This window comes from Triticum dicoccoides, chromosome 5B (assembly GCF_002162155.2).
Source record: "Triticum dicoccoides isolate Atlit2015 ecotype Zavitan chromosome 5B, WEW_v2.0, whole genome shotgun sequence".
Classification (NCBI taxonomy): domain Eukaryota; kingdom Viridiplantae; phylum Streptophyta; class Magnoliopsida; order Poales; family Poaceae; genus Triticum; species Triticum dicoccoides.
Genome location: NC_041389.1, coordinates 307,762,822 through 307,785,006, shown reverse-complemented (window position 1 = coordinate 307,785,006; position 22,185 = coordinate 307,762,822).

The following is a 22,185-nucleotide window of genomic DNA, read 5'->3' as shown; positions in this document are numbered from 1 at the left end:
AAAGTATAATTTGTATTTGAGCTCCCCTTCGCGACTCTTAACAAGAAAGTCATGCGCTATCATACTCTTATAATCTAAATAAGCACGAGGCAACACTGTTTCTTCTTTCTCCTCATGCCTAATAGGTATTTCAAAATGTTCAGCTAGGCATGAAGCATAAATGCCTCCAAAGATGGGGCCCTTAGTACGGTTTAGACTTAACCGTCAAGCAACAATTCCACTGATACTAACAAAGTTATTGCGGTATAAACCATGGAACAAAATAATAATATTAGGAATACTAAGGTTCCCACAGTTCCCGCGTCCAATCAAGCAATGACTAGCAAATAAGGCAAAGTAGCGTAAAACAGGAAAATGTATGCTAGTGATCCTTGCATCAAAAACCTTCCTGGTTTCTCCCACAGTGAAAGCGTTAATAAAAGCTTCTACTTCGTTACGGTGGGGTTAATCTAAGGTGCCCTCAAAGGGTATTCTGCAAACCTCGTAGAATTCAGCTAATGTCATCTCTTTAACAACGTCATATAAATGAAACTCTACTGTTGGAGGTGATTTCTTAGGGAAAAAGTAGAAGTTTTGCACAAAAGTGTTTGTGAGTAAGAGATACTGATGACGTTGGTCGTGGAGGAAGTCGGTGAGGCCAGCATTCTCGATCAATAAATAGAAATCTTCATAAATCCCAGCTTTTCTCAAGAATTCATCGGAAGGCCATTCACACGGCAGGACCTCCGCGGTGCGAGGCAAATTAGATTTGGGCTTGTGCTCTTCTTCCTTTTTTCTTTCCTTCGAGCTTTGGCTTGACGAGCCCCTCAAAAGTCTCTTCATTATTTTCTGAAACAATCTGAAATTTTTAGTAACTTCAAATAAAAGTGAACCAACTTCAATAAAATTGATAGCAACCACTCCCACAAGTGCCTAGAGCCTATATAAAGCATTGGAACTACTTGGAACCATATAAATTTGACATGCAAGCTCAAGAACATGGTCACCTATGCAGCACAAATTTGCAACGAATAAAGCACTAGAACAAAAACTAATTGGACCAATGGAGGAGTCACATACCAAGGAACAATCTCCCCAAGCAGTTTTGCGAGAGGTGCTTTGAGCAAGGAGATCGAAAATCACAGCAACAGGGGCTGGAACTCGTGCTTGAGTTGGTTTTTCGTGTTTGTGTGAGGTAGAGGAAGAAGATGGGTGCAGGGATAAGTGGAGGAGGGCCATCGTGGGCCCACAAGGCAGGAGGGCGTGCCCAGGTGGTAGGGCGCGCCCTCCACCCTTGTGGCCAGGTGGCAGCTCCCCCCGCGGTAATTTTTGCACAGTAAATCCTCAAATATTCCCGAAAAAATCATAATAAATTGGCATGGCATTCTGAGGACTTTTATTTTCGGGATAATTTTATATTGCACAGATAAGTCAGGAGACAGACAGAAAAATACTATTTTACTTTATTTCTACTAAATAACAGAAAATATAAAGAGGGTACAGAAGGTTGTGCTTCTAGTTTCGTCCATCTCATGATCATCAAAATGAACCCACTAACAAGGTTGATCAAGTCTTGTTAACAAACTCATTCCGAATAATCATGGAACCGGAGAAATTTCGAATGACACTAAGTTACCTCAACGGGGATATGAAAATCCCCAACAATAAGAATATCATACTTTTTCTTGACAGTAGGGAGAGGAAATTCAAAACCTCCAAATATAATCGATGGAATTTTTCCAATAGAGTTGATACTATAAACATGAAAAGTGACATTGCCTTTGTTGCAATAAATAACAGCCCCTACAGTATTAAGGAAAGGTCTTCCAAGAATAATAGACATACTATCATCCTCGGGAATATCAAGAATAACAAAGTCCGTTAATATAGTAACGTTTGCAACCACAATAGGCACATCCTCACAAATACCGACAGGTATAGAAGTTGATTTATCAGCCATTTGCAAAGATATTTCAGTAGGTGTCAACTTATTCAAGTCAAGTCTACGATATAAAGAGAGAGGCATAACACTGACACCGGCTCCAAGATCACATAAAGCAGTTTTAACATAATTTCTCTTAATGGAGCAGGGTATAGCATGTACTCCAAGTTTCTTTGGTATTCCACCTTTAAAAGTATAATTAGCAAGCATGGTGGAAATTTCAGCTTCAGGTATCTTTCTTTTATTAGTAATGATATCCTTCATATACTTAGCATAAGGATTTGTTTTGAGCACATCAGTTAATCGCATACGCAAAAAGATGGGTCTAATCATTTCAGCAAAGCGCTCAAAATTCTCATCCTTTTTCTTGGAAGGTTTCGAAGGAAAAGACATGGGTTTCTAAACCCATGTTTCCCTTTCTTTACCATGTTTCCTAGCAACGAAGTCTCTTTTATCATAACGTTGATTCCTTGATTGTGGGTTATCAAGATCAACAGCAGGTTCAACTTCTACATCATTACAATTACTAGGTTGAGCATCAACATGAACATTATCATTAACATTATCACTAGGTTCATGTTCATCACCTGATTGTGTTTCAACATCAGAAATAGAGATATCATTCGGATTCTCAGGTGGTTCAGCAATAGGTTCACTAGAAGTTTGCAAAGTCCTATCATTTTTCTTTTTCTTCCTTTTAGAAGAACTAGGTACATCAATATTATTTCTTTGAGAATCTTGCTCGATTCTCTTAGGGTGGCCTTCAGGATACAAAGGTTCCTGAGTCATTCTACCAGTTCTAGTAGCCACTCTAACAGCATAATCATTTTTCTCACTATTCATTTCATCAAGCACTTCTTTCTGAGCTTTAAGTACTTGTTCTACTTGAGTGGTAACCATAGAAGCATGTTTGCTAACAAGTTTAAGTTCACCTCTAATATCAGCCATATAATCACCCAAGCGTTTAATCATAAAGGTATTGTGTTTTAATTGTCTACCAAAATAAGCATTAAAGTCATCTTGCTTATACATAAAGTCATCAAACTCATCCAAGCATTGACTAGCAATTTTAGTAGGGGGGGCTTCAGCTTTATCATATCTATAGAGAGAATTTACCTTTACTACCTGTGTCGGGATATCGGGAGGTTCTTCAGTAAATAAGTAATTTATATCATATACTTCTTCAACAGGCGGTAAATTAAGACCATGTATTTCTTCAATAGGAGGTAAATTCTTAACATCTTCAGCTTTAATACCTTTTTCTTTCATAGATTTCTTTGCCTCTTGCATATCTTCGGGACTGAGAAATAGAACACCTCTCTACTTTGGAGTTGGTTTAGGAATAGACTCAGTAATTGGCTCTGGAACTGGCTCAGGAGTTGGCTCAGGAGGTGCCCAATTATTTTCATTTGTCAACATATTATTCAATTGAATTCAGCTTCATCTGGTGTTCTTTCCCTAAAAAGAGAACCAGTACAACTATCCAGGTAATCTCTGGAAGCATCAGTTAGTCCATTATAAAAGATATCAAGTATTTCAGGTTTCTTAAGAGGATGATCAGGCAAAGCATTAAGTAACTTGAGAAGCCTTCCCCAAGCTTGTGGGAGACTCTCTTCTTCAATTTGCACAAAGTTGTATATTTCCCTCAAAGCAGCTTGTTTCTTATGAGCAGGGTAATATTTAGCAGAGAAGTAATAAATCATATCCTGGGGACTTTGCACACAACCAGGATCAAGAGAATTAAACCATATCTTAGCATCACCCTTTAATGAGAACGGAAATATTTTGAGTAAATAAAGGTAGCGCGATCTCTCATTATTAGTAAACAGGGCAGCTATATCATTTAACTTAGTAAGATGTGCCACAACAGTTTTAGATTCATAGCCATAAAAAGGATCAGATTCAACCAAAGTAATTATATCTGGATCAACAGAAAAATCATAATAATCCTTATCGGGAACACAAATAGGTGAAGTAGCAAAAGCAGGGTCGGGTCTCATTCTATCTCTAAGAGATTCTTTACTCCATTTAACTAGCAACCTCTTAAGTTCATATCTATCCTGGCAAGCAAAAATAGCTGCAGAAGATTCCGCATCAGAAAGATAACCCTCAGGAATAGCAGGCATAGTTTCATCATCACTATCATCATCGTATTCAGATTCAATAATTTCTCTTTCTCTAGACCTAGCAATTTGCTCATCAAGAAATTCACCAAGGGGCACAGTAGTATCAAGCATAGAAGTAGTTTCATCATAAGTATCATGCATAGCAGAAGTGGCATCATCAATAACATGCGACATATCAGAATGAATAGCAGTAGTAGGTTTAGGTGTTGCAAGCTTACTTATAACAGAAGGAGAATCTAGTGCAAGGCTAGATGGCAGTTCCTTACCTCCCCTCGTAGTTGAGGGCAAAATAATAGTTCGATCATCTTTCAAGTTCTTCATAGTGTCCAGCAGATATAAATCCCAAGTGACTCAAAGAATAGAGCTATGCTCCCCGGCAACGGCGCCGGAAAATGGTCTTGATAACCCACAAGTATAGGGGATCGCAACAGTTTTCGAGGGTAGAGTATTCAACCCAAATCTATTGATTCGACACAAGGAGAGCCAAAGAACATTCTCAAGTATTAGCAGCTGAGTTGTCAATTCAACCACACCTGGAAACTTAGTATCTGCAGCAAAGTGTTTAGTAGCAAAGTAATATGATAGTGGTGGTAACGGTAACAAAAGTAAAGACAGCAAAAGTAATGTTTTTGGTATTTTGTAATGATTGTAACAGTAGCAACGGAAAAGTAAATAAGCGACAACCAGTATATGGAAAACTCGTAGGCACCGGATTAGCGATGGATAATTATGCCGGATGCGGTTCGTCATGTAACAGTCATAACATAGGGTGACGCAGAACTAGCTCCAGTTCATCAATGTAATGTAGGCATGTATTCCGTATATAGTCATACGTGCTTATGGAAAAGAACTTGCATGACATCTTTTGTCCTACCCTCCCATGGCAGCGGGGTCCTATTGGAAACTAAGGGATATTAAGGCCTCCTTTTAATAGAGAACTGGAACAAAGCATTAGCACATAGTGAATACATGAACTCCTCAAACTATGGTCATCACCGGGGGTCATCCCGATTATTGTCACTTCGGGGTTGCCGGATCATAACACATAGTATTTGACTATAGACTTGCAAGATAGGATCAAGAACACACATATATTCATGAAAACATAATAGGTTCAGATATGAAATCATGGCACTCGGGCCCTAGTGACAAGCATTAAGCATAGCATAGTCATAGCAACATCAATCTCAGAACATAATGGATACTGGGGATCCAACCCTAACAAAACTAACTCGATTACATGATAAATCTCATCCAACCCGTCACCGTCCAGCAAGCCTACGATGGAATTACTCATGCACGGCGGTGGGCATCATGAAATTGGTGATGGAGGATGGTTGATGATGACGACGGCGACGAATCCCCCTCTCCGGAGCCCCAAACGGACTCCAGATCAGCCCTCCCGAGAGAGATTAGGGCTTGGCGGCGGCTCCGTATCGTAAAACGCGATGATTTCTTCTCTCTAATTTTTTTCTCCCGGAAAGCCAATATATGGAGTTGGAGTTGGCGTCGGAGGGCCACCAGGGGGCCCACGAGGTAGGGGGGCGCGCCCTCCACCCTCGTGAGCAGGGTGTGGGCCCCCTGGTCTTCAACTTTGGCGAGGATTTTTTATTGTTTTTTCTAAGGTGTTCCGTGGAGTTTCAGGTCATTCCGAGAACTTTTATTTTCTGCAGATAAAACAACATCATGGCAATTCTGCTAAAAACAGCGTCAGTCCGGGTTAGTTCCATTCAAATCATACAAGTTAGAGTCCAAAACAAGGGCAAAAGTGTTTGGAAAAGTAGATACATCGGAGATGTATCACTGACATCTCTAATAATGTGACATCACACGAAGGTCGAGTCGTCATCGAACCGTCCTCCCACAGCCAGCCACCGCACATATTGCGTGGCCGTTTCCCGGGCACGTCTTGTCGAAGCAGAGATTGTGTTCTCCTTATCACGGGGCTTTCATCAATATGGGCGCGGGTAGCCCCAATCGTACCGCCAATCGCAGCGAGTGGGGAACGAGCAGGTTCTACCAGGCAAGTAGGGAGGCGCAAAAGTTTTTATTGCCTCTATAAAGAGATAAGGCCTCTTCTTCTTTACCCACGCCTCTCCCTTCCGCTCGTCCATTCCCCTTCGCTCGAGCCCTAGCAGCCAAGAACTCGTCTCCTCCACCGAAAAGAGGTTCTCCGAAGATGTCCGGATCTAGAGCAGGAGGCAAATGGATGGCCTCTACCATCTAGGAGAAGGATATCAAAAAGCTTTAAGAGGCTGGGTACCTGGCCAAGAAAATCGGCCACCATCTTACGACGGCGGGACAGATCGTCCCCAATCCGGAGCCCCATGAGAGGGTTGTGTTTCTTCCTCATTTTGTCCGTGGGCTCGGGTTTCCCCTTCACCCATTTGTTTGCGGCATCATGTATTATTACAGGATTGATTTTCATGATCTGTTCCCTAATTCTTTCCTTAACATCTCGACATTCATCGTCGTGTGTGAGGCCTTTCTCCGTATTTTGCCCCACAGGATGAAGATCTTCAATGTGAAGCCCAAGGTGGTGAACGGCGAGCACGCTGAGTGCGGTGGCGCCATGGTGAGCAAGATGCCCAAGGTCACATGGCCGACGGGCACCATCAATGATTCCGTCAAGGAGTGGCAGCAGAAGTGGTTCTATATCACCGAGCCGCGCGGTAAAAAGTGGGCCGCTGCTCCTGAATTTAGATCCAGAGCCCCCCTGCGGATCACGTCCTGGCCCAAGAAGGGCCTGAAGTGGTCCTCATCCGACGAGCTGTCGGTGCTCCAAACACGCGTCAAGGGCATGGTAGACAAGGATGTCAAACTCGTCAATGTAGTCCGGGTGATGTTAGTTCGCCTGGTTCTCCCTTGCCAACACCGGGCCTGGAATTTGTGGGAATACGACCCGGCCGAGCACCAGACCCTGCGGGAACTCTACGGCTCCTCACACAAGGATATCTGGAAGGTGCTCTTCAAGTCCGGCAAACCGTCGCCGGGCTCCGCCGAGGACCGTGGGTATCAACTGTCCCGCTCCGCAAGTCCGGTAAGTTATCACTATGTTCTGTCTATCCATGTTTAGCTGGCATATCCCGAGGGAGATGCTTTATCATGCTTTCCGCAATTATCCCAGGAATGGACGAAGAAGGTGGGGCGGATACACTGTCCGGCCCCGCTGCCGGAGGAGCCGGCAGGACCTCTTCTAACGAAGATGCTGGTCCCAGCGCCTTACAAGGCACCGAAAAAGAGGCCTCCAAGAAGGCCAAGGAGACCCAGAGCGGCCTCCGTCGCCGCGGTGCTTCGGACACAAAATCCGAAGACTCCAGCGCCCATCCTTCCTCCAAAGACGAAGAGGAGGAGGAGGAAGACGAGTCCTCCACGGGGGGGGAGGGAAGAAAAGGACGGCCTCCTCATCCTTGGAGGCCGAATCGCCGAAGAGGGGAAAAATCCCCTTCCAGAGGCGTCCACCACGGCTACCAATAGTAGCCCGGAGTGGGATCCCAGGGCCCAGCCCCTGGTAAAATCATGAGTACACGAAATCCGAATACGCCTAAGCGCCCAGGATTACTAAGGTGCAATATTTTAACTTGCGCCATACTTTGTGCAGCCCGGCGAGGTCTCACGCCGAACTGTCCCCATCGGAGGATTCGCTGAGCTCAGATGCCCTGGAGAGCGAGACGCCTCCGGAGGCCCCTTCCCCGAAGCTTGGGCGTGATACCGACGTGTCGTCTCAACAGGACCCAGACCAGGGAGGGCACGCCTCTGGGGCCGGATACACGGAAGCAATGGCTCCCATGAACATCGATGACGGGGCAGATTTTAGATTCGGCCCGCAGCCGGACACGGTCCTGGAGACCTTTGAAGCTCCAGGATCAGGCAGGCAGCCCCCCTTGACGGAAGGAGGCAAGCCCGCTCCGCCGGCAACCTCTGTCCAAGCAGAGCTGCAGGGCGGCCTATCGACAGCGCTAAAGAATGCGTCCATCATCGATGAACATCGCGCCCTCATGGGTGCGGTGATTGAAAAGATTCAGTCCGCTGAGAGCGGACTGAATGAATCCTGCCTTAGCCTTATAAAAGGCTTTGAGATATGTTTTTAGAAACCTTTGAAGATTGTCATAGTATGAACGGTAGCCCCTGATGCACTGTCCGGTAAAAGAGAGAGAACCGGACAGGGGATCAAATTTCCGCTTCGCAGGAGACTCGGTTGATGACATATATCTCTTTGTTTGAAAACAAGCGTCTAGAGCGACGATCGCCTCTCATACTGCGGAGGTGTCCGGACTAAAGAAGAGTCTGGAACGGGCCAAAAAAGAACTTGGCCGAGTGACGAAGCAGCTGGAGGACAAGCAAGGTATGTCGAAACCTTTTGATAAGTTAAGCACAGATGAGTAGTTGTGCCTGATGAAAATATTTGTATTGTGTGCTCTAGGAGCAAATGCCGAAATTGAGGCACTGCAGAAGGCTGTGGCCGAAGCCGACAAGAAGGCCGCCGCGGAGCAGGCTCTTCACGAAAAGCACGAGGCCAGGGTCATTGAAGCTGAACGAGAGCTCCAGGAGGCCGTGAAGAAAAGCGAGACCTTGGAGCAGGGTCTAGCAGGGAAAGAATCCGAACTCGCCCAAGCTCTCCAAGCCGCAAATGATGCTCAGGAGAAAGCCCGAGGTGCTCTGAAGTACATTCATGAGGCAAGGAGGATTGCGGCTGATAAGGCTTTTTTTACTCAAAGCAATTTTTATATAGGAACAATGTTGGGGATATCGCTTATCAGGAACTTATCGGCCGACCCATGATAAGGGGTAAATCGGCCAGTTTATTGGCATATCGGCCGATTTATTGCCATATCGGCTGATTTATCAGTCGTTATCCTATCGGTCAGACAACGGTAAGCGATAAATTGGCCGATTTATCGGAATATCAGAAGATATCTTGAACAGTGTATAGGAATAGGAGAAACTCTAAGCGACAAGCTGAAATCTTGTTTCTCCAGGAGCGTTTGCGGACCTGCCATGCAGCATATCTGATGTTGCCCAATTCTACCGGGTTGAAGAGAAGAAGTCTACGGAGAAGCATTTCTGGTTGCAGTATTTGGTGCCGAAATATCCGGTGCCCTTTGTCGATCAGCTGAAGCAGCTGATCGAACTGCACCAGGCGGCCGAACTAGCCATGAAGGACTTAGTTGTCCAGCTGTGGCCCGCTGAGCCAATTCCAAGCAGTTACTTCAGACTCGTGAAGCAGATTGTTGGTGCTTTCCCTCGGCTCGAAGTCATTAAGCGGTCGGTCTGTATAGAAGGTGCACGCATGGCATTTGCCCATGCGAAGGTGCACTGGGGGAAGCTTGATGCTGAAAGTTGATGACTGAGGGACCACCGGAGGGTAAGGAGCACCGCAAGCCCGAATTATATTATGATGGTGTCCTAAAAGGAGCCCGCCTTGTGGCGGAACAATGTACCAAAGACACTATATTTCCCTGAAGGCAGTCATGTTGTCCTTTGTAATGAGGGATACTAGCACTGTTATTATTTATTGCTTGTTATATGAAAGTTTTTTCTTCCTGTATGGCCGTTTAGTATATATGAATCCTGAGAGTTGGCCAGTCATCGGCTTCTGCCCCCACGTAGAAAGTACGGGGGTGTTCGTGACATACCTGAACACTCTTTATCCCATTTTTGGGTCCTTGAAGGAGGTGTTCATCACAGCGAACCAGGCAATACAGACTATAGGGCTTTATCACTCTCACTTAGCCATAGGAATTCGAGTATGGTAGGTGCATCCCCTAGTGTTCGGAAGACCGTACGAGGGGCTCTAACAGCGCCTGATCGGAAGACCGATCCGTCGCACTCTGCATTTGTTATGGCATTATGCGGAATAAATCTTTAAAGATTTTACAACCTCTCGAACAGCTGACCAGCTCTCGCCGTATCATGATAGTTAGTTTTCGGCTTTCTCTACTGAGGTGCTCATCCGAAAGAACCGGGACACAATCGCAGTAGTTCTCCCAGCGCTACCTTAGCCGATGAGCGGAACGTAAGGTACCAAAACATGGGAGTCGGGCAAACCCAACTAATGACCCAAGACATGATTCGGAGCTGATGCATATAGTGCTATAAGTTTGGCGTGCCGAGCGACCGAGAGGGTGGCCGGACTTTGTTGCCATATTATGAGGACAATGAAGCCCCTGGCATAATGGGGCATGACACTATGTGCGGGTGCCGTTATGACGAAAAAGGCGTCAATGAGAAACGACGGCCGGTAAGTGTCATTTAGTTCTACGTGTTGTAGTGGAGTGACACGTCTATGCGTATGAGTACGGTTTATGTTATGAAAAGAGGTATGTTGGCGGAACCTGTCGCGGCCGGACGGGAGGAAGCTGTGTGCGGATCCGAAGTGTATCCGGACTGTCCTCTTGGGGAATACTTGTGTATTCCCGCCTTGTGCGTCCGAGCTGATTCCATGTTGCCATTCCTATTCTGCGCAAAAGTGAGCCTATAAAGAAAAATGCTTAGAGGCATTTGTGTGTTATAGGGTGGTTGAATCGCGGGGCTCTTCCCCAGCTTATGCCGGAGTGCTTGGTCGGAGCCTGGTCAAGCCGGGCTACCGTGCCATAAAGTAGCTCAGAGCCCTTTATTGGTGTCCGGGGGTTTGGCTGTCGAATCGTGGTTCGATAGAAAGGCACAACTCGCTACCTCAGCAATGGTGTACTTTCTAGTGTCAGGGTGGAGTTCGGCCTTGCCCATAGTTGTGACTATGTCACGTGGGTTTGGCATGGTGTGGCACCGCGTTGAATCGAGCCAACGCGGTTCGTCCTAGTAGTATATAATAGTTACTGTATAAGGGGATAATGTCAAAGAGTTACTCTTTGGTATGGTGTTTGTTTGGTTATCCGAAGACAACCTCCAGGGTGGTGGGCCTGTAAAACTTGGCCTTTGCACCTGGAACGACATCTTTTAGAAGATGTTTTTAGTGGGTTTGATCCTCGAGCTGTCAATACCTATGTGGTGAATTGTGTCCTGGCGCAGCAAGTTTGGGCTGCTGTTTATGCCCATAGGGGCTCGTGTGAGGTGGAACCCACCAACTATTGGGTCGATGGTAAGTGCAATTAAATTGACATTACTGATATTGTCTGGACGGTCTATGTGATCGGAGATGATCGGCCATATTTTTGTACCGTGAGGTGACTTGTATTGTTGAGTCAGCATCCCGAGGAGTACACATTCGTTCCTTTGCTGGTTTGCGGAGGATTTTCCTTTTACCTCGCAATGTTTGGTGGTCTGGGCTCCTCGTTGTTTGAGACCTCTTTTCATTGTTTCCGGTGCATGGCCGGCCATTTTGTTTTGAAGATCAGGCATTCTCTATTGGTATGATTGGCCGCCATTCTAGGGGTACCATGAATTTGACATGGCTGGTCGAGTATGTTGCCCGGGCCGGATGGGCCTGAGTTGTTCTCTTTCCACTGACCGGACTGGGACCCGCGGAATCCGGCACCAACTGCCTTGTCTTGGGTGTCATCATTATTTTTGTGACGCTTATGCATGTTATGTCGAGGTTTATGGATGCTGCCTCGCGTTTCCTGCATATTGCCCCGGACCGTGATGTATTGGCGTCGGGGTGTGGGCTTTAGGACCTCCTTCTCAGGTTGAGGTAGCAAATTGTGCTTTGGGTACCCTTTGGTGGGGCGGTCGAGTCTGTATTCCTCGGCTGCCAGGACCTTAGTCCATCTGTTTGTGAGCAGATCTTGGTCAGCTTGGAGCTGCTGCTGCTTCTTTTTCAGGCTTCTTTCGGTGGCCATAAGCCGTTGCTGGAAGCGAACCTGCTCTACGGGATCCTCAGGCACGCCGAATTCATTGTCGCTGAGGCTCACCTCGTCTTCGGAGGGAGGCATGTGGTTGTCCTCCTTCGCGTATCCGTTCGTCACCTATTCATCTGGGCTAATCTGCCCGTCTTTCTGTCCGGCCTGCTCGAAGGCGGGCTGATCGGGATTGTATTCGTCTTCGGCACCATCTGGATTGTTTTCATCTCCTGTGCCGATACTGCTGTGGCGGGGCTTAGAGCGGCGCCAATGACGCCCATGCTTTGATTTCTTCCTGGAGGGGTTATCCTCCATTGCCTCATCGCCATTGGTTTCTTTGGGAGTGTCCACCATATATATATATCATACGAGGAGGTGGCTGTCCAGCGCCCCGTGGGCGGTGGTTCCTGTTCTTCTCCTGCATCATCGTCCACACCGTCGATGTCTTCAGAGTCAAAGTCAAGCACGTCGATCAAATCGTCGATAGTGGCAATGAAGTGGGTGGTGGGTGGACAATGAATTTCCTCGTCGCCTGCTTCCCACTCGAGCCGGACATAGTTCGGCAAAAAGTCTCCTGACAAAGAGAGAGACTTTACTGAATTCAGAATGTCGCCAAAGGGCGAGTGCTGGAAGATATCCGTAGTGGTGAACTCCATTACCGAAGCCCAACCAGATTCGGCGGGCTCGAGGGCGCGCGGTCTGGAACCTACAGCCGGACACAAGTCCGGGGGTCCGGTGACACAGACTTCCTTGGGGGCGGAGTCTATGTTCGGCTCTACCGCCGATGAGTATGCGGCCTCCAGGGCGGGGTCCATCCACCTGTCCTCAGACGACGCGATCTGGACCGTATTTAGGTCCGGAGCTATTACATGTGCGATATCCCGAATATTGTCTGATAGTAGGTCTAAGCCGTGCTCGTCGTGACTGTTCGGCGCTCCTGGCGTAGGCCCGAATCCGTCGAAGATCAAGTCTCCGCGGATATCGGTCGTGTAGTTCAGGTTTCCGAACCTGACCTGATGGCCAGGGGTGTAGCTGTCGATCTGCTCCAGATGGCCAAGCGAATCGGCCTGCAGTGCGAAGCCGCCGAACACGAAGATCTGTCCGAGGATAAAAGTCTCACCCTGGACCACGTTGTTGTTGATGATTAAAGGAGCCATCAAGCCTTGCAGCGATGACACAGAGGAACTCTCAATGAAAGCACAAATGTTGGTGTCAAAACCGGTGGATCTCGGGTAGGGGGTCCCGATCTGTGCGTCTAAGGCTAATGGTAGCAGGAGGCAGGGGACACGATGTTTTACCCAGGTTCGGGCCCTCTCGATGGAGGTAAAACCCTACTTCCTGCTTGATTGATCTTGATGATATGAGTATTACAAGAGTTGATCTACCATGAGATTGTAGAGGCTAAACCCTAGAAGCTATCCTATGATTATGATTATTGTCCTACGGACTAAACCCTCCGGTTTATATAGACACTGGAGGAGGCTAGGGTTACACAGAGTCAGTTACAAAGAAGGAGATCTAACATCCGAATCGCCAAGCTTGTCTTCCACGCAAAGGAGAGTCCCATCCGGACACGGGATGAAGTCTTGAGTCCTGTGTCTTCACGGTCCAACAGTCCGGCTATCCGGATACCCCCTAATCCAGGACTCCCTCAGCGGGTTACAGTGCCGCTCACTGCTAGAAACCACCGGCGATTCAACACGCCGGCTGTAACTTCGACTGGGGCGTGGAGTTGAATGAATCTGCTCGCAACTATATGAGTAAGCCGCCTACTGAGCTACAGCTGTCTGAAGAAGCTCCATAGCCTTCTGGACCTTGACCGCTGTGGGAGACTCTCCTTGTACTTGGAGAGTCGCCAGTCGTGAAGCCGCGGCAATAATGTTATCCAGAGGGTTAGAATAATGACCCAGTGGTGTTAACACCTGCTAAGGCGGGGTTAAGTTCAAACAAGGTGGGTCTGCTACACACGGTTGAACCGTCTCCCTGGCCACGGGCGCCTCGACAGCCCGGGTCACCTCGGGCGGGTTACTTGGTCCTGCCCCAAGTGTATCGAAAATATTCCTTGCCTCAAACTCCAAAGGTAGACGGCTCTGGTGCCTCCTTTGAAGAACAGCATTTGAAGTGTTCTGATGCAAGTTCAACCGGAAAGTTTCTGCTTGAATCCGTTGTGACTCAGCCTCTAACGCAGCTCGCTCTGTTGCCATCCTAGCATTCTCAGCATTAAGCTCCTCCTTAGCCTGAGGTACTTCATCCCGTAGTTTCACAACTTCAACCTTATGATGTGCTTTAGTTGCTGGGGTTACCTATGTAGCTAATAGAGTTGCCAAAGCATCCAAGAGCTCGGATATGACCTGAGTCGGCGGGCGCACAGGGCCGCTTGCCCCGGCCATCATGGCAGCTGTTGAACTAGAGGTCATAGCTGCAGCAGTTGATGAATTCAGCACCTGTTGTGTACCGGCCATGAAGATAGCAGCCCTGGCCAGTGGCTCATAGGGGTCCGGAATACTGTCGCCGTCGGAATAGCCCCCGAGCCCGTCATCTTGCAGTAATAGATTGACCCGGTTTCGCCGGTTGAGGACTCATCACCAAAGTAGATGGCTGTCTCTCCACCAGACATAGATCCTTCCTCAAGATCCACCCCATGAATAAATCCAACGAAAGTGTGCTTCACGGCAGGTTGAATCTTGGCGGGTCGCGCGCGCCGAGCCATCTCGATGGTGTCAGTGCAGACGTTCGGCTCAGGCTTTGACTCGCCGATCTTGCCGATGAAGACGTGAATTCCGTCGAAGGGGACCTAGTACCCATCCTCGATCGCATCGGCCTCGGGACCCCAGCCGGCATCGTCGATGTAGATCTTGCCGCGGTGGCTCTTGGTCTCCGGCCCATGGTGTATCCCTTGATCCCTAAGAAGCTGCCCATCAAGAACTGAAAACCACCATGCGCAGGCCCCACAGTGGCGCCAACTATCATGGATTTGTCATGGCAGATGACCTAGTGAAAGGACTTATGTGTGGAGCCATCACAACTAGGTTAGCTTGAAGGGGTTGAACAGGACAAAAGACACAAGGAATTTACCCTGGTTCGGCCCCTCTCAATGAGGTAAAAGCCTACGTCCTACTTCTAGTTGTATTGCTTGAGTTTTGATTACAAGGGAGCGAAAACGCTTGACCTATTTCTTGATTGGTTGTTTCTCGAGTTAACCCGCCGCCAAGTCTCACCTTTATATACATAGGTCGAGGCCTGGCGGCTTATAGAGTCCCGGCCAGCTCACACAACGTGACCGGCTTAGTTTCTAACTAATCAAGTCTTTACAGAGCAAGTCTTCATAGATGGTTCACACCTTCGGGTCTTGATTCACTTCCGGGTCTTGGGCCTTGTCGGTGTCAAAATCGGCAGATCTCGGGTAGGGGGTCCCGAACTGTGCGTCTAGGCGGATGGTAACAAGAGACAAGGGACACAATGTTTTTACACAGGTTCGGGCCCTCTCGATGGAGGTAAAACCCTACGTCCTGCTTGATTAATATTGATGATATGGGTAGTACAAGAGTAGGTCTACCACGAGATCAAGGAGGCTAAACCCTAGAAGCTAGCCTATGGTATGATTGTTGAGATGTATGTTCCTCCTACGGACTAAGGCCCTCCAGTTTATATAGACACCGGAGAGGCTAGGGTTACACAGAGTCGGTTACAATGGTAGGAGATCTACATATCCGTATTGCCAAGCTTGCCTTCCACGCCAAGGAAAGTACCTTCCGGACACAAGCCGGAGTCTTCAATCTTGTATCTTCGTAGTCTTGGAGTCCGGCGGATATTGATAGTCCGGCTGTCCGAACACCCCCTAGTCCAGGACTCCCTCAATAGCCCCTGAACCAGTCTTCAATGACGATAAGTCTGGCGTGCATAATGTTCGGCATTGCAAGGCGGGTTCCTCTCCTTGAATAATTCGGAGAAGATAATGAACACCAGGATAGTGTCCAGCTCTACAAAATAAATTCCACATTCCACCGTAGAGAGAATAAAATATACACTTAGCTCAATCTGCTGACGTATTATGCGGCGTGACACCACACCGCAGCCAAGCCCTTGTTTGAATCGTTTTTTACTATTCCACCTCAGCACGTTTAGCGAAGCGGTTTCCTTGGCACGTCTTGTCGAAGCAGAAATCGTGTTCCCCTTATCCCGGGATCCTCATCAATACGTGCGTGGGTAACCCAACCGTTCCCGTCGCCATGCCTCCTCTATCGAAGGGGAATCTCAAACGGTCACGGAGACGGACCTTGGTATTTCTTCCCCTTTATAAGGGGACCAAGGCCTGTCCTGGTTCTTTAATCTCGCATCAAACCTTTCCTCCGCTCCCAGTTCCAACACCCAGAGCTTCAGATTCGAGCGCTTCGGATCCTCAACCATGTCCGGCTCCGACCTCCAGGGCCAGTGGATGCCCTCCTCCGTCACAGAGGAGGACATATTGAAGTTGCGTGAGGCCAAGTACCTGGCCTACGAGGTTTCGCACAGGTTGCCTGCCCAAGGGCAGGCTGTGCCAGCCCCCGAGCCCGGAGAATACGTCGTTTTCGTATCCCACCTCCGCCGGGGTTTAGGCTTCCCGACGGATCCCTTCGTGAGAGGGCTCCTGTTCTACTACGGGCTAGACTTTCACGACTTGGCTCCGGAGTCTATCCTCCATATCTCCGCATTCATCATCGTCTGCGAAGCCTTCCTCCGTGTCATCCCCCACTTCGGCCTATGGCTGAAGACCTTCAAGGTGGAACCGAAGATGATCGGGGGGCGTCAAGCGGAGTGCGGCGGGGCGACCATAAGCAAGAAGGTCGATGCCCCGTGGCTCGAGGGTTCCTTCCAAGAGGAACTTGGATTGTGGCAGCAGGAGTGGTTCTATATCACCGCTCCAAGGGGCAGCAAGCAAAAGCCGACGCCCTCCTTCCGCCCGGGACCTCCACGCCAACTGATGTCGTGGGTCAACCAAGGGCTCAATTGGGGGTCATCCAAGGACGTGCCCTCACTGCAGGGCTGGATTCGAGACCTCCAAGCAAGGGAGATCGACCTGGTCAAGGTGATGCAGGTCATGCTAATCAGGCACCTCCTGCCCTGCAAACGCCGTCCTCTCCGTTTGTGGGAGTTCAACCCGGAGGGACCTCGGATTCTCCAGCACTTCATGGGTGCGACACCCGTGGAGATGTACAAGTTGTTCTTCGGACCGCAGGTGGCGTGTCCGGATTCCGCTGAGGATGCAGGTCTAAGCCGCAATCGCCCGGATACTCAAGTAAGTAGCTCAGAGTCCGAACATTTTGTTTATGTGCCTTTCCAGAGTTCGCATCCCGACCCTTTGTTCTTTACAGGAATGGGTGGCGCGATCAAGGCTGATAAGGTGTCCGGCCCCCCTCCCAGAGACCGCACTGGAGCCCGTGCTGGTCAGAATGTTGGAGGTTGCGCCCACAGAAGGGGGCAGCGGGGAAAATAGGGGAGCTAATGTTCCGCCCGAAGGGGCGACTGAAGAGGAGGGAACCAAGAACCCCTCCCTTCAGAGGGAGAAGAGGACCGCCTCCGAAGATCCGGAGGTCAAAGCCCCCAAGCGTGGGAAGAAATCCTCACCGGGGGGTCCGGCGTCCGGAGAGAATCCGGACGCACAATCATCGCCGAAGGACCAGCCCTCCAACGAGCCGCGAGTATGAAAGAGGGAATTAATCAATAAGGAAATACCTTCATTTGTGCTTCCGTAGGTAACCGAAGTATTTATATCGCAGTTCGGATCTGCAGCCTTCTCAGATGAGTTCATCTTCGGGGGACCTTCTTCCGGAGATGATGGAGAGCGATACGCCTCCATCCACGGCGCCGCCAGATGAGGCAGGCGAACCTGAAGCGTCGTCACGGAGGGCGTCCCCGAGTCCGGAGGGGCCAGAGAGTTCGGCACCCACCAGAGTCCAGCCAGGAGGACTGAAGAGTCTGCTTGAGAGGGCGTTCATTTCAGAAGATCACCGCGCGTTAATGCGTATGGTGATTGGAAGGATTTCGTCCGCTGAAAGCGGATTGCGTAATGCCGCCATGAGCTTGCTGGCGGGATTTGAGGTATGCGAAAATAGCGCACCCCTTTGTCTTTTAACAGTTTTGCATATAAAAAATGCGCCCTGTATAGATAGTAGCCCCTGAGACTCGGTAGGTTGTCAGAAACGACAGCGTGCCGAGGATCGAAATCTCAAAATCTTAAGTAATGAATACCGCCATCCTGATACAGGTGGCGGATAGTCCGGGGGCCAGCCGGACTAATGAGTTTGCCGAATTAAGTCGGCAACTTGACGTGGCGGATGCTGACATCGCACTTGTCAACCCGCGACTTGACGAGTCGCAAGGTAAATAAATTCTCCGCAGTTGCTTTATTTAAGGGGGTCGAAGCCCTCCTCTGATAAATTGTATGCTGTTGTACAGATGGTGCTGCTGCTGTGGACGGCCTTCGGGCCGAACTTGCTCAAGCTAAGGAGCAAGCCCGAAGGAGTGATGCGGCTGCCTCGAAGGCGGCCGAAGAGTTGAAAGCCGAAAAGGCTGCGCACTGCCTAAGCAGGGCGGAGGTGGCCGAGTTGGCCAAGGGATTAAAGGATGCTACCGACCGTAATGAGGCTCTTGAAAGGGAGCGCTTATCGGAGCGGGAAGACCTAAAGAAGGCCACCGCCGAAGCCAAGGATGCCCGCTCTGCAATGCGGGCGATGAAGGAGGAGCTGCGCCAGGCTAGAGAGATCGTGGCTGGCAAGCCTTTTTTGCTGCGTCGCCGGTTTATGGATGCGAAGTATGCTCAATTTGAGCAGCTGTGGAGTCCGGAGGATCCATATATGGACTTAGCTGCAAGTGCGGCTGATGTCGTTAAGCACTTCCGGAGCCAGGGGGATCACGAGACGGAAGAGCTGTATTGGTCTCAATTCCACAGTCCGGATCGCTCCCTTCCGTTGACGGACCGGTTGGCCGAATGGGCTGAGCTAAATAGATTGTCCGGACTTGCCATGTCTGACATCGTGGGCCATGTCTGGCCAGGGAGGTCCAAGGCGACGAGCTACTTCGGCTTACTGTAGCAATTCCTTGGAGCAGTGTCGCATATAAAGGATATGAAGCGGTCGGCCTACATCGAGGGCGCGCGGATGGCTCTTGCCCGTGTGAAGGTGCATTATCCAGAGATGGATGCCACCGCCGTTGCCACCCAGGGTCCAGATGAAAGCCGGCTCCCAGCCGAGCACTACTTCGGAGAAGTCATGCGCGGTGCTCGTAAAGTAGAGGCGCAGTGCTCGAAGAATGTAACGTTCAAATGAACGCAGTAGCTTGTAAATCAATGATTATGGTATAACTGCTTTTTATACTTGTGCGTCCAAGTAGTAAAACTTCTCCTTGCGGTCGTTTACGTATACTTGTGTATAACCTGAAAGATGCAGTGTTCGGCTTCAGCCCCCTCGCACAAGGTGCTGGGGTGTTCGCAAAATAGCGTGTTTTCACACTTAATTCGACGTCTCGGTCCTGTTATAAGGAGGTGGTAGCATAGCGAACGAGGCAATCCAGACTATAATGCTTTATCTCTTCCACTTAGCCAATGGAGCTCGAGGGTGGGGCTACGATATAGCCCCTGGTGGGACCGCACATCTCCGGATTCGGGGTGCGTATGTGCCTGACCGGGAAACGGTCCTTCGTCAAAGCGGGGAATTCTAAACATTCCGATAGTCGATCGAGTGGCTGACCAGACTCTCGCTATATCATGACAGTCAGTTTTCGGCTTTCTCTACTGAGGTGCTCGCCCAGACGAACTAGGGCACAATCGCAGTAGTTCTCCTAGTGTCGCGTTAGCCGGGTGATACGGAACGTAAGGCAGCAAAACACAGGAGCCGGGCAAACCCAACATTTGACCAAAGACATGATTCGGAGCTGATGCATATAATGCCTAACTCGAGACGCCCAACACTCCCGAAGGTGTTCGGACTTTATAATAATGGGCAGAATTATGCCCTAAGCCCCTAGTGTCCAGGTACGGGCATGGTCTTCTGACGCGGCCGATGCCAAAGCGTCAGGCTCCGCTTTGGCTATAGGAAGAAGCCAAGGGAGAGTAACAACAAGAGACAGTGATAAAAAGGTCTACGCAGGGTCTTAATCTGAAAAGAATCCTTGCAACGGGTCCCTACTGCACGTCTGCGTCTGTGTCTCCGTTGCGCCGTTATCCTCGACGGGTACGCACGTTGTTCATCTGTAGAAAGAGAGGAACGTTTAGTTTTAGAAACAGTTCATGCGAAATATATGCAAAAGAAGAAATATAAATAATTAAAGCAAGGTTTATATGAAACCACAGTGATTTGTGCGCGCAGCCCCCTGTGAAAGGGTATGCGGCTAGGGAGCCCCTAGCCTGCTGAGTCCGGATTCGTCTATCCGAGTCCGGGGTCCTTAAGTGACCTTCGCACTGAAATGGTGCCATGTGGACCGGGCATCTTGAGTGTAAGAGACGCGTAATGCGGTATGGCGTTGAAGCGGACAAAAGCCTTTCGTCCCAAGAGTGCTTGATATTCACTTTCAAATGGGACAATGTGAAAAATTAATTTTTCACGTCGAAAATTGTTCGGCGATCCGAACACGACTTCTAGTAGTATCGAGCCTGTGCACTTGGCGTAAGGGCCTGGCTTCACTCCTTTGAAGGAAGTGCGGCTGTGTCGAATTTTGGTAGGGTCTATCCCCATCCTACGGATTGTGTTTGAATATAGCAGGTTTAAGTCACTGCCTCCGTCCATGAGGACGTTAGTGAATTGTAATCCGTCTATTATAGGATTCAATATCAAGGGAGTCCGTCCCGCGTTTCGAACGCTTCTGGAATAGTCCAGGTGGTCGAAAGTGATTGGTTTGGATATCCAATCTCTACGGTCTGCTGGGTTGGACCGTGCGAAGCTCTTTTTAGAAAGTGCCGCACTATTTTTCCGTGTTATCACATGAAGTGAGTTTACTGCTTTGTCCCCTTGTGGGAAAGTCTTTTGTTTTCCGGTGCCCTGCTGGCGGGGTTTCTCTTCTTCGCTTGACGCGTCGAGCCCCTTGTGTTCGGCATTTAATCGGCCGGACTGTTTAAAAACCCAACAATCCCTGTGGGTGTGATTTGCAGGCCTTCCGGGGGTGCTATGGATTTGACATATCCGACCCAGAATTTTGTGTAGGTTGGACAGTTCGTCACTGTCATCCTTGAGGGGCTGAGTTTTGTTATTGGACCGCGAGCTTTTGAATCCGGCGTTGACTGCCGTGCTCTTTGGGCTTTTCTCTTTATTCCGGCGCTGCTCTTTTCTGCGCCGTGATTTTCCGTTTCCATCTCTTATCTCGGATGTACTTGGGTCGCTGGTGCTGCTTCTTGCTAGCCAGCTATCCTCTCCCGCACAGAAGCGGGTCATGAGGCTTGTTAGTGCGGCCATTGTCCTCGGTTTCTCTTGGCCGAGGTGCCTGGCGAGCCATTCGTCTCGGACATTGTGCTTGAAAGCTGCTAAGGCTTCGGCGTCCGGACAGTCGACTATTTGGTTCTTTTTGGTAAGAAACCTGTTCCAGAATTTCCGCGCTGACTCTCCGGGCTGTTGAGTTATATGACTTAAATCATCTGCGTCCGGAGGACGGACATAAGTCCCTTGAAAATTTGTTCTAAATGCTTCCTCGAGCTCTTCCCAACTTCCAGCAGTGTTTTCTGGGAGGCTTTTGAGCCAATGACGGGCTGGCCCTTTGAGCTTGAGGGGTAGATATTTTATGGCGTGGAGATCGTCTCCTCTGGCCATGTGTATATGCAGTATATAGTCTTCTATCCAGACTCCAGGGTCTGTTGTTCCATCGTAGGCCTCTATGTTTATGGGTTTAAACCCTGCTGGAAATTCATGGTCCAGCACCTCATCGGTGAAACATAGTGGGTGTGCGGCGCCCCTGTAATTGTATGTGCCGCTATCATCGGACACTTGACGTGTTGCTTTGCTTCCTGGGGCCTTCTTTTTGGGTCCGTAGATGGACCTGGCTGGGCCATTTGACGGTGGAGGCTCTATGGCCTCTTCGTCGAATTCTGGTAGCAGCTTACGCTTCGGGTATCTCTTTGATTGGTGGCCATTGCCGTATTTATCTGCGGTTTTGAGTACTTTGCTCCATCTTATTCTGAGCGTGTCTTCCGCTGTTTTGAGCTTCCGTTTTTCCTTCTTCAGGCTTCTTGCTGTAGTGATGAGCCTGCGCTTAAAAAGCTCTTGTTCGACGGGGTCCTTGGGCACGACGAGTTCGTCTTCATTGAGGCTTGTTTCGTCTTCGGAGGGAGGTATATAGTTATGATCCTCAACCTCTTCGTCAGCCGCCCTTTCATGAGGGCTTGCTTCTGCATCCTCCT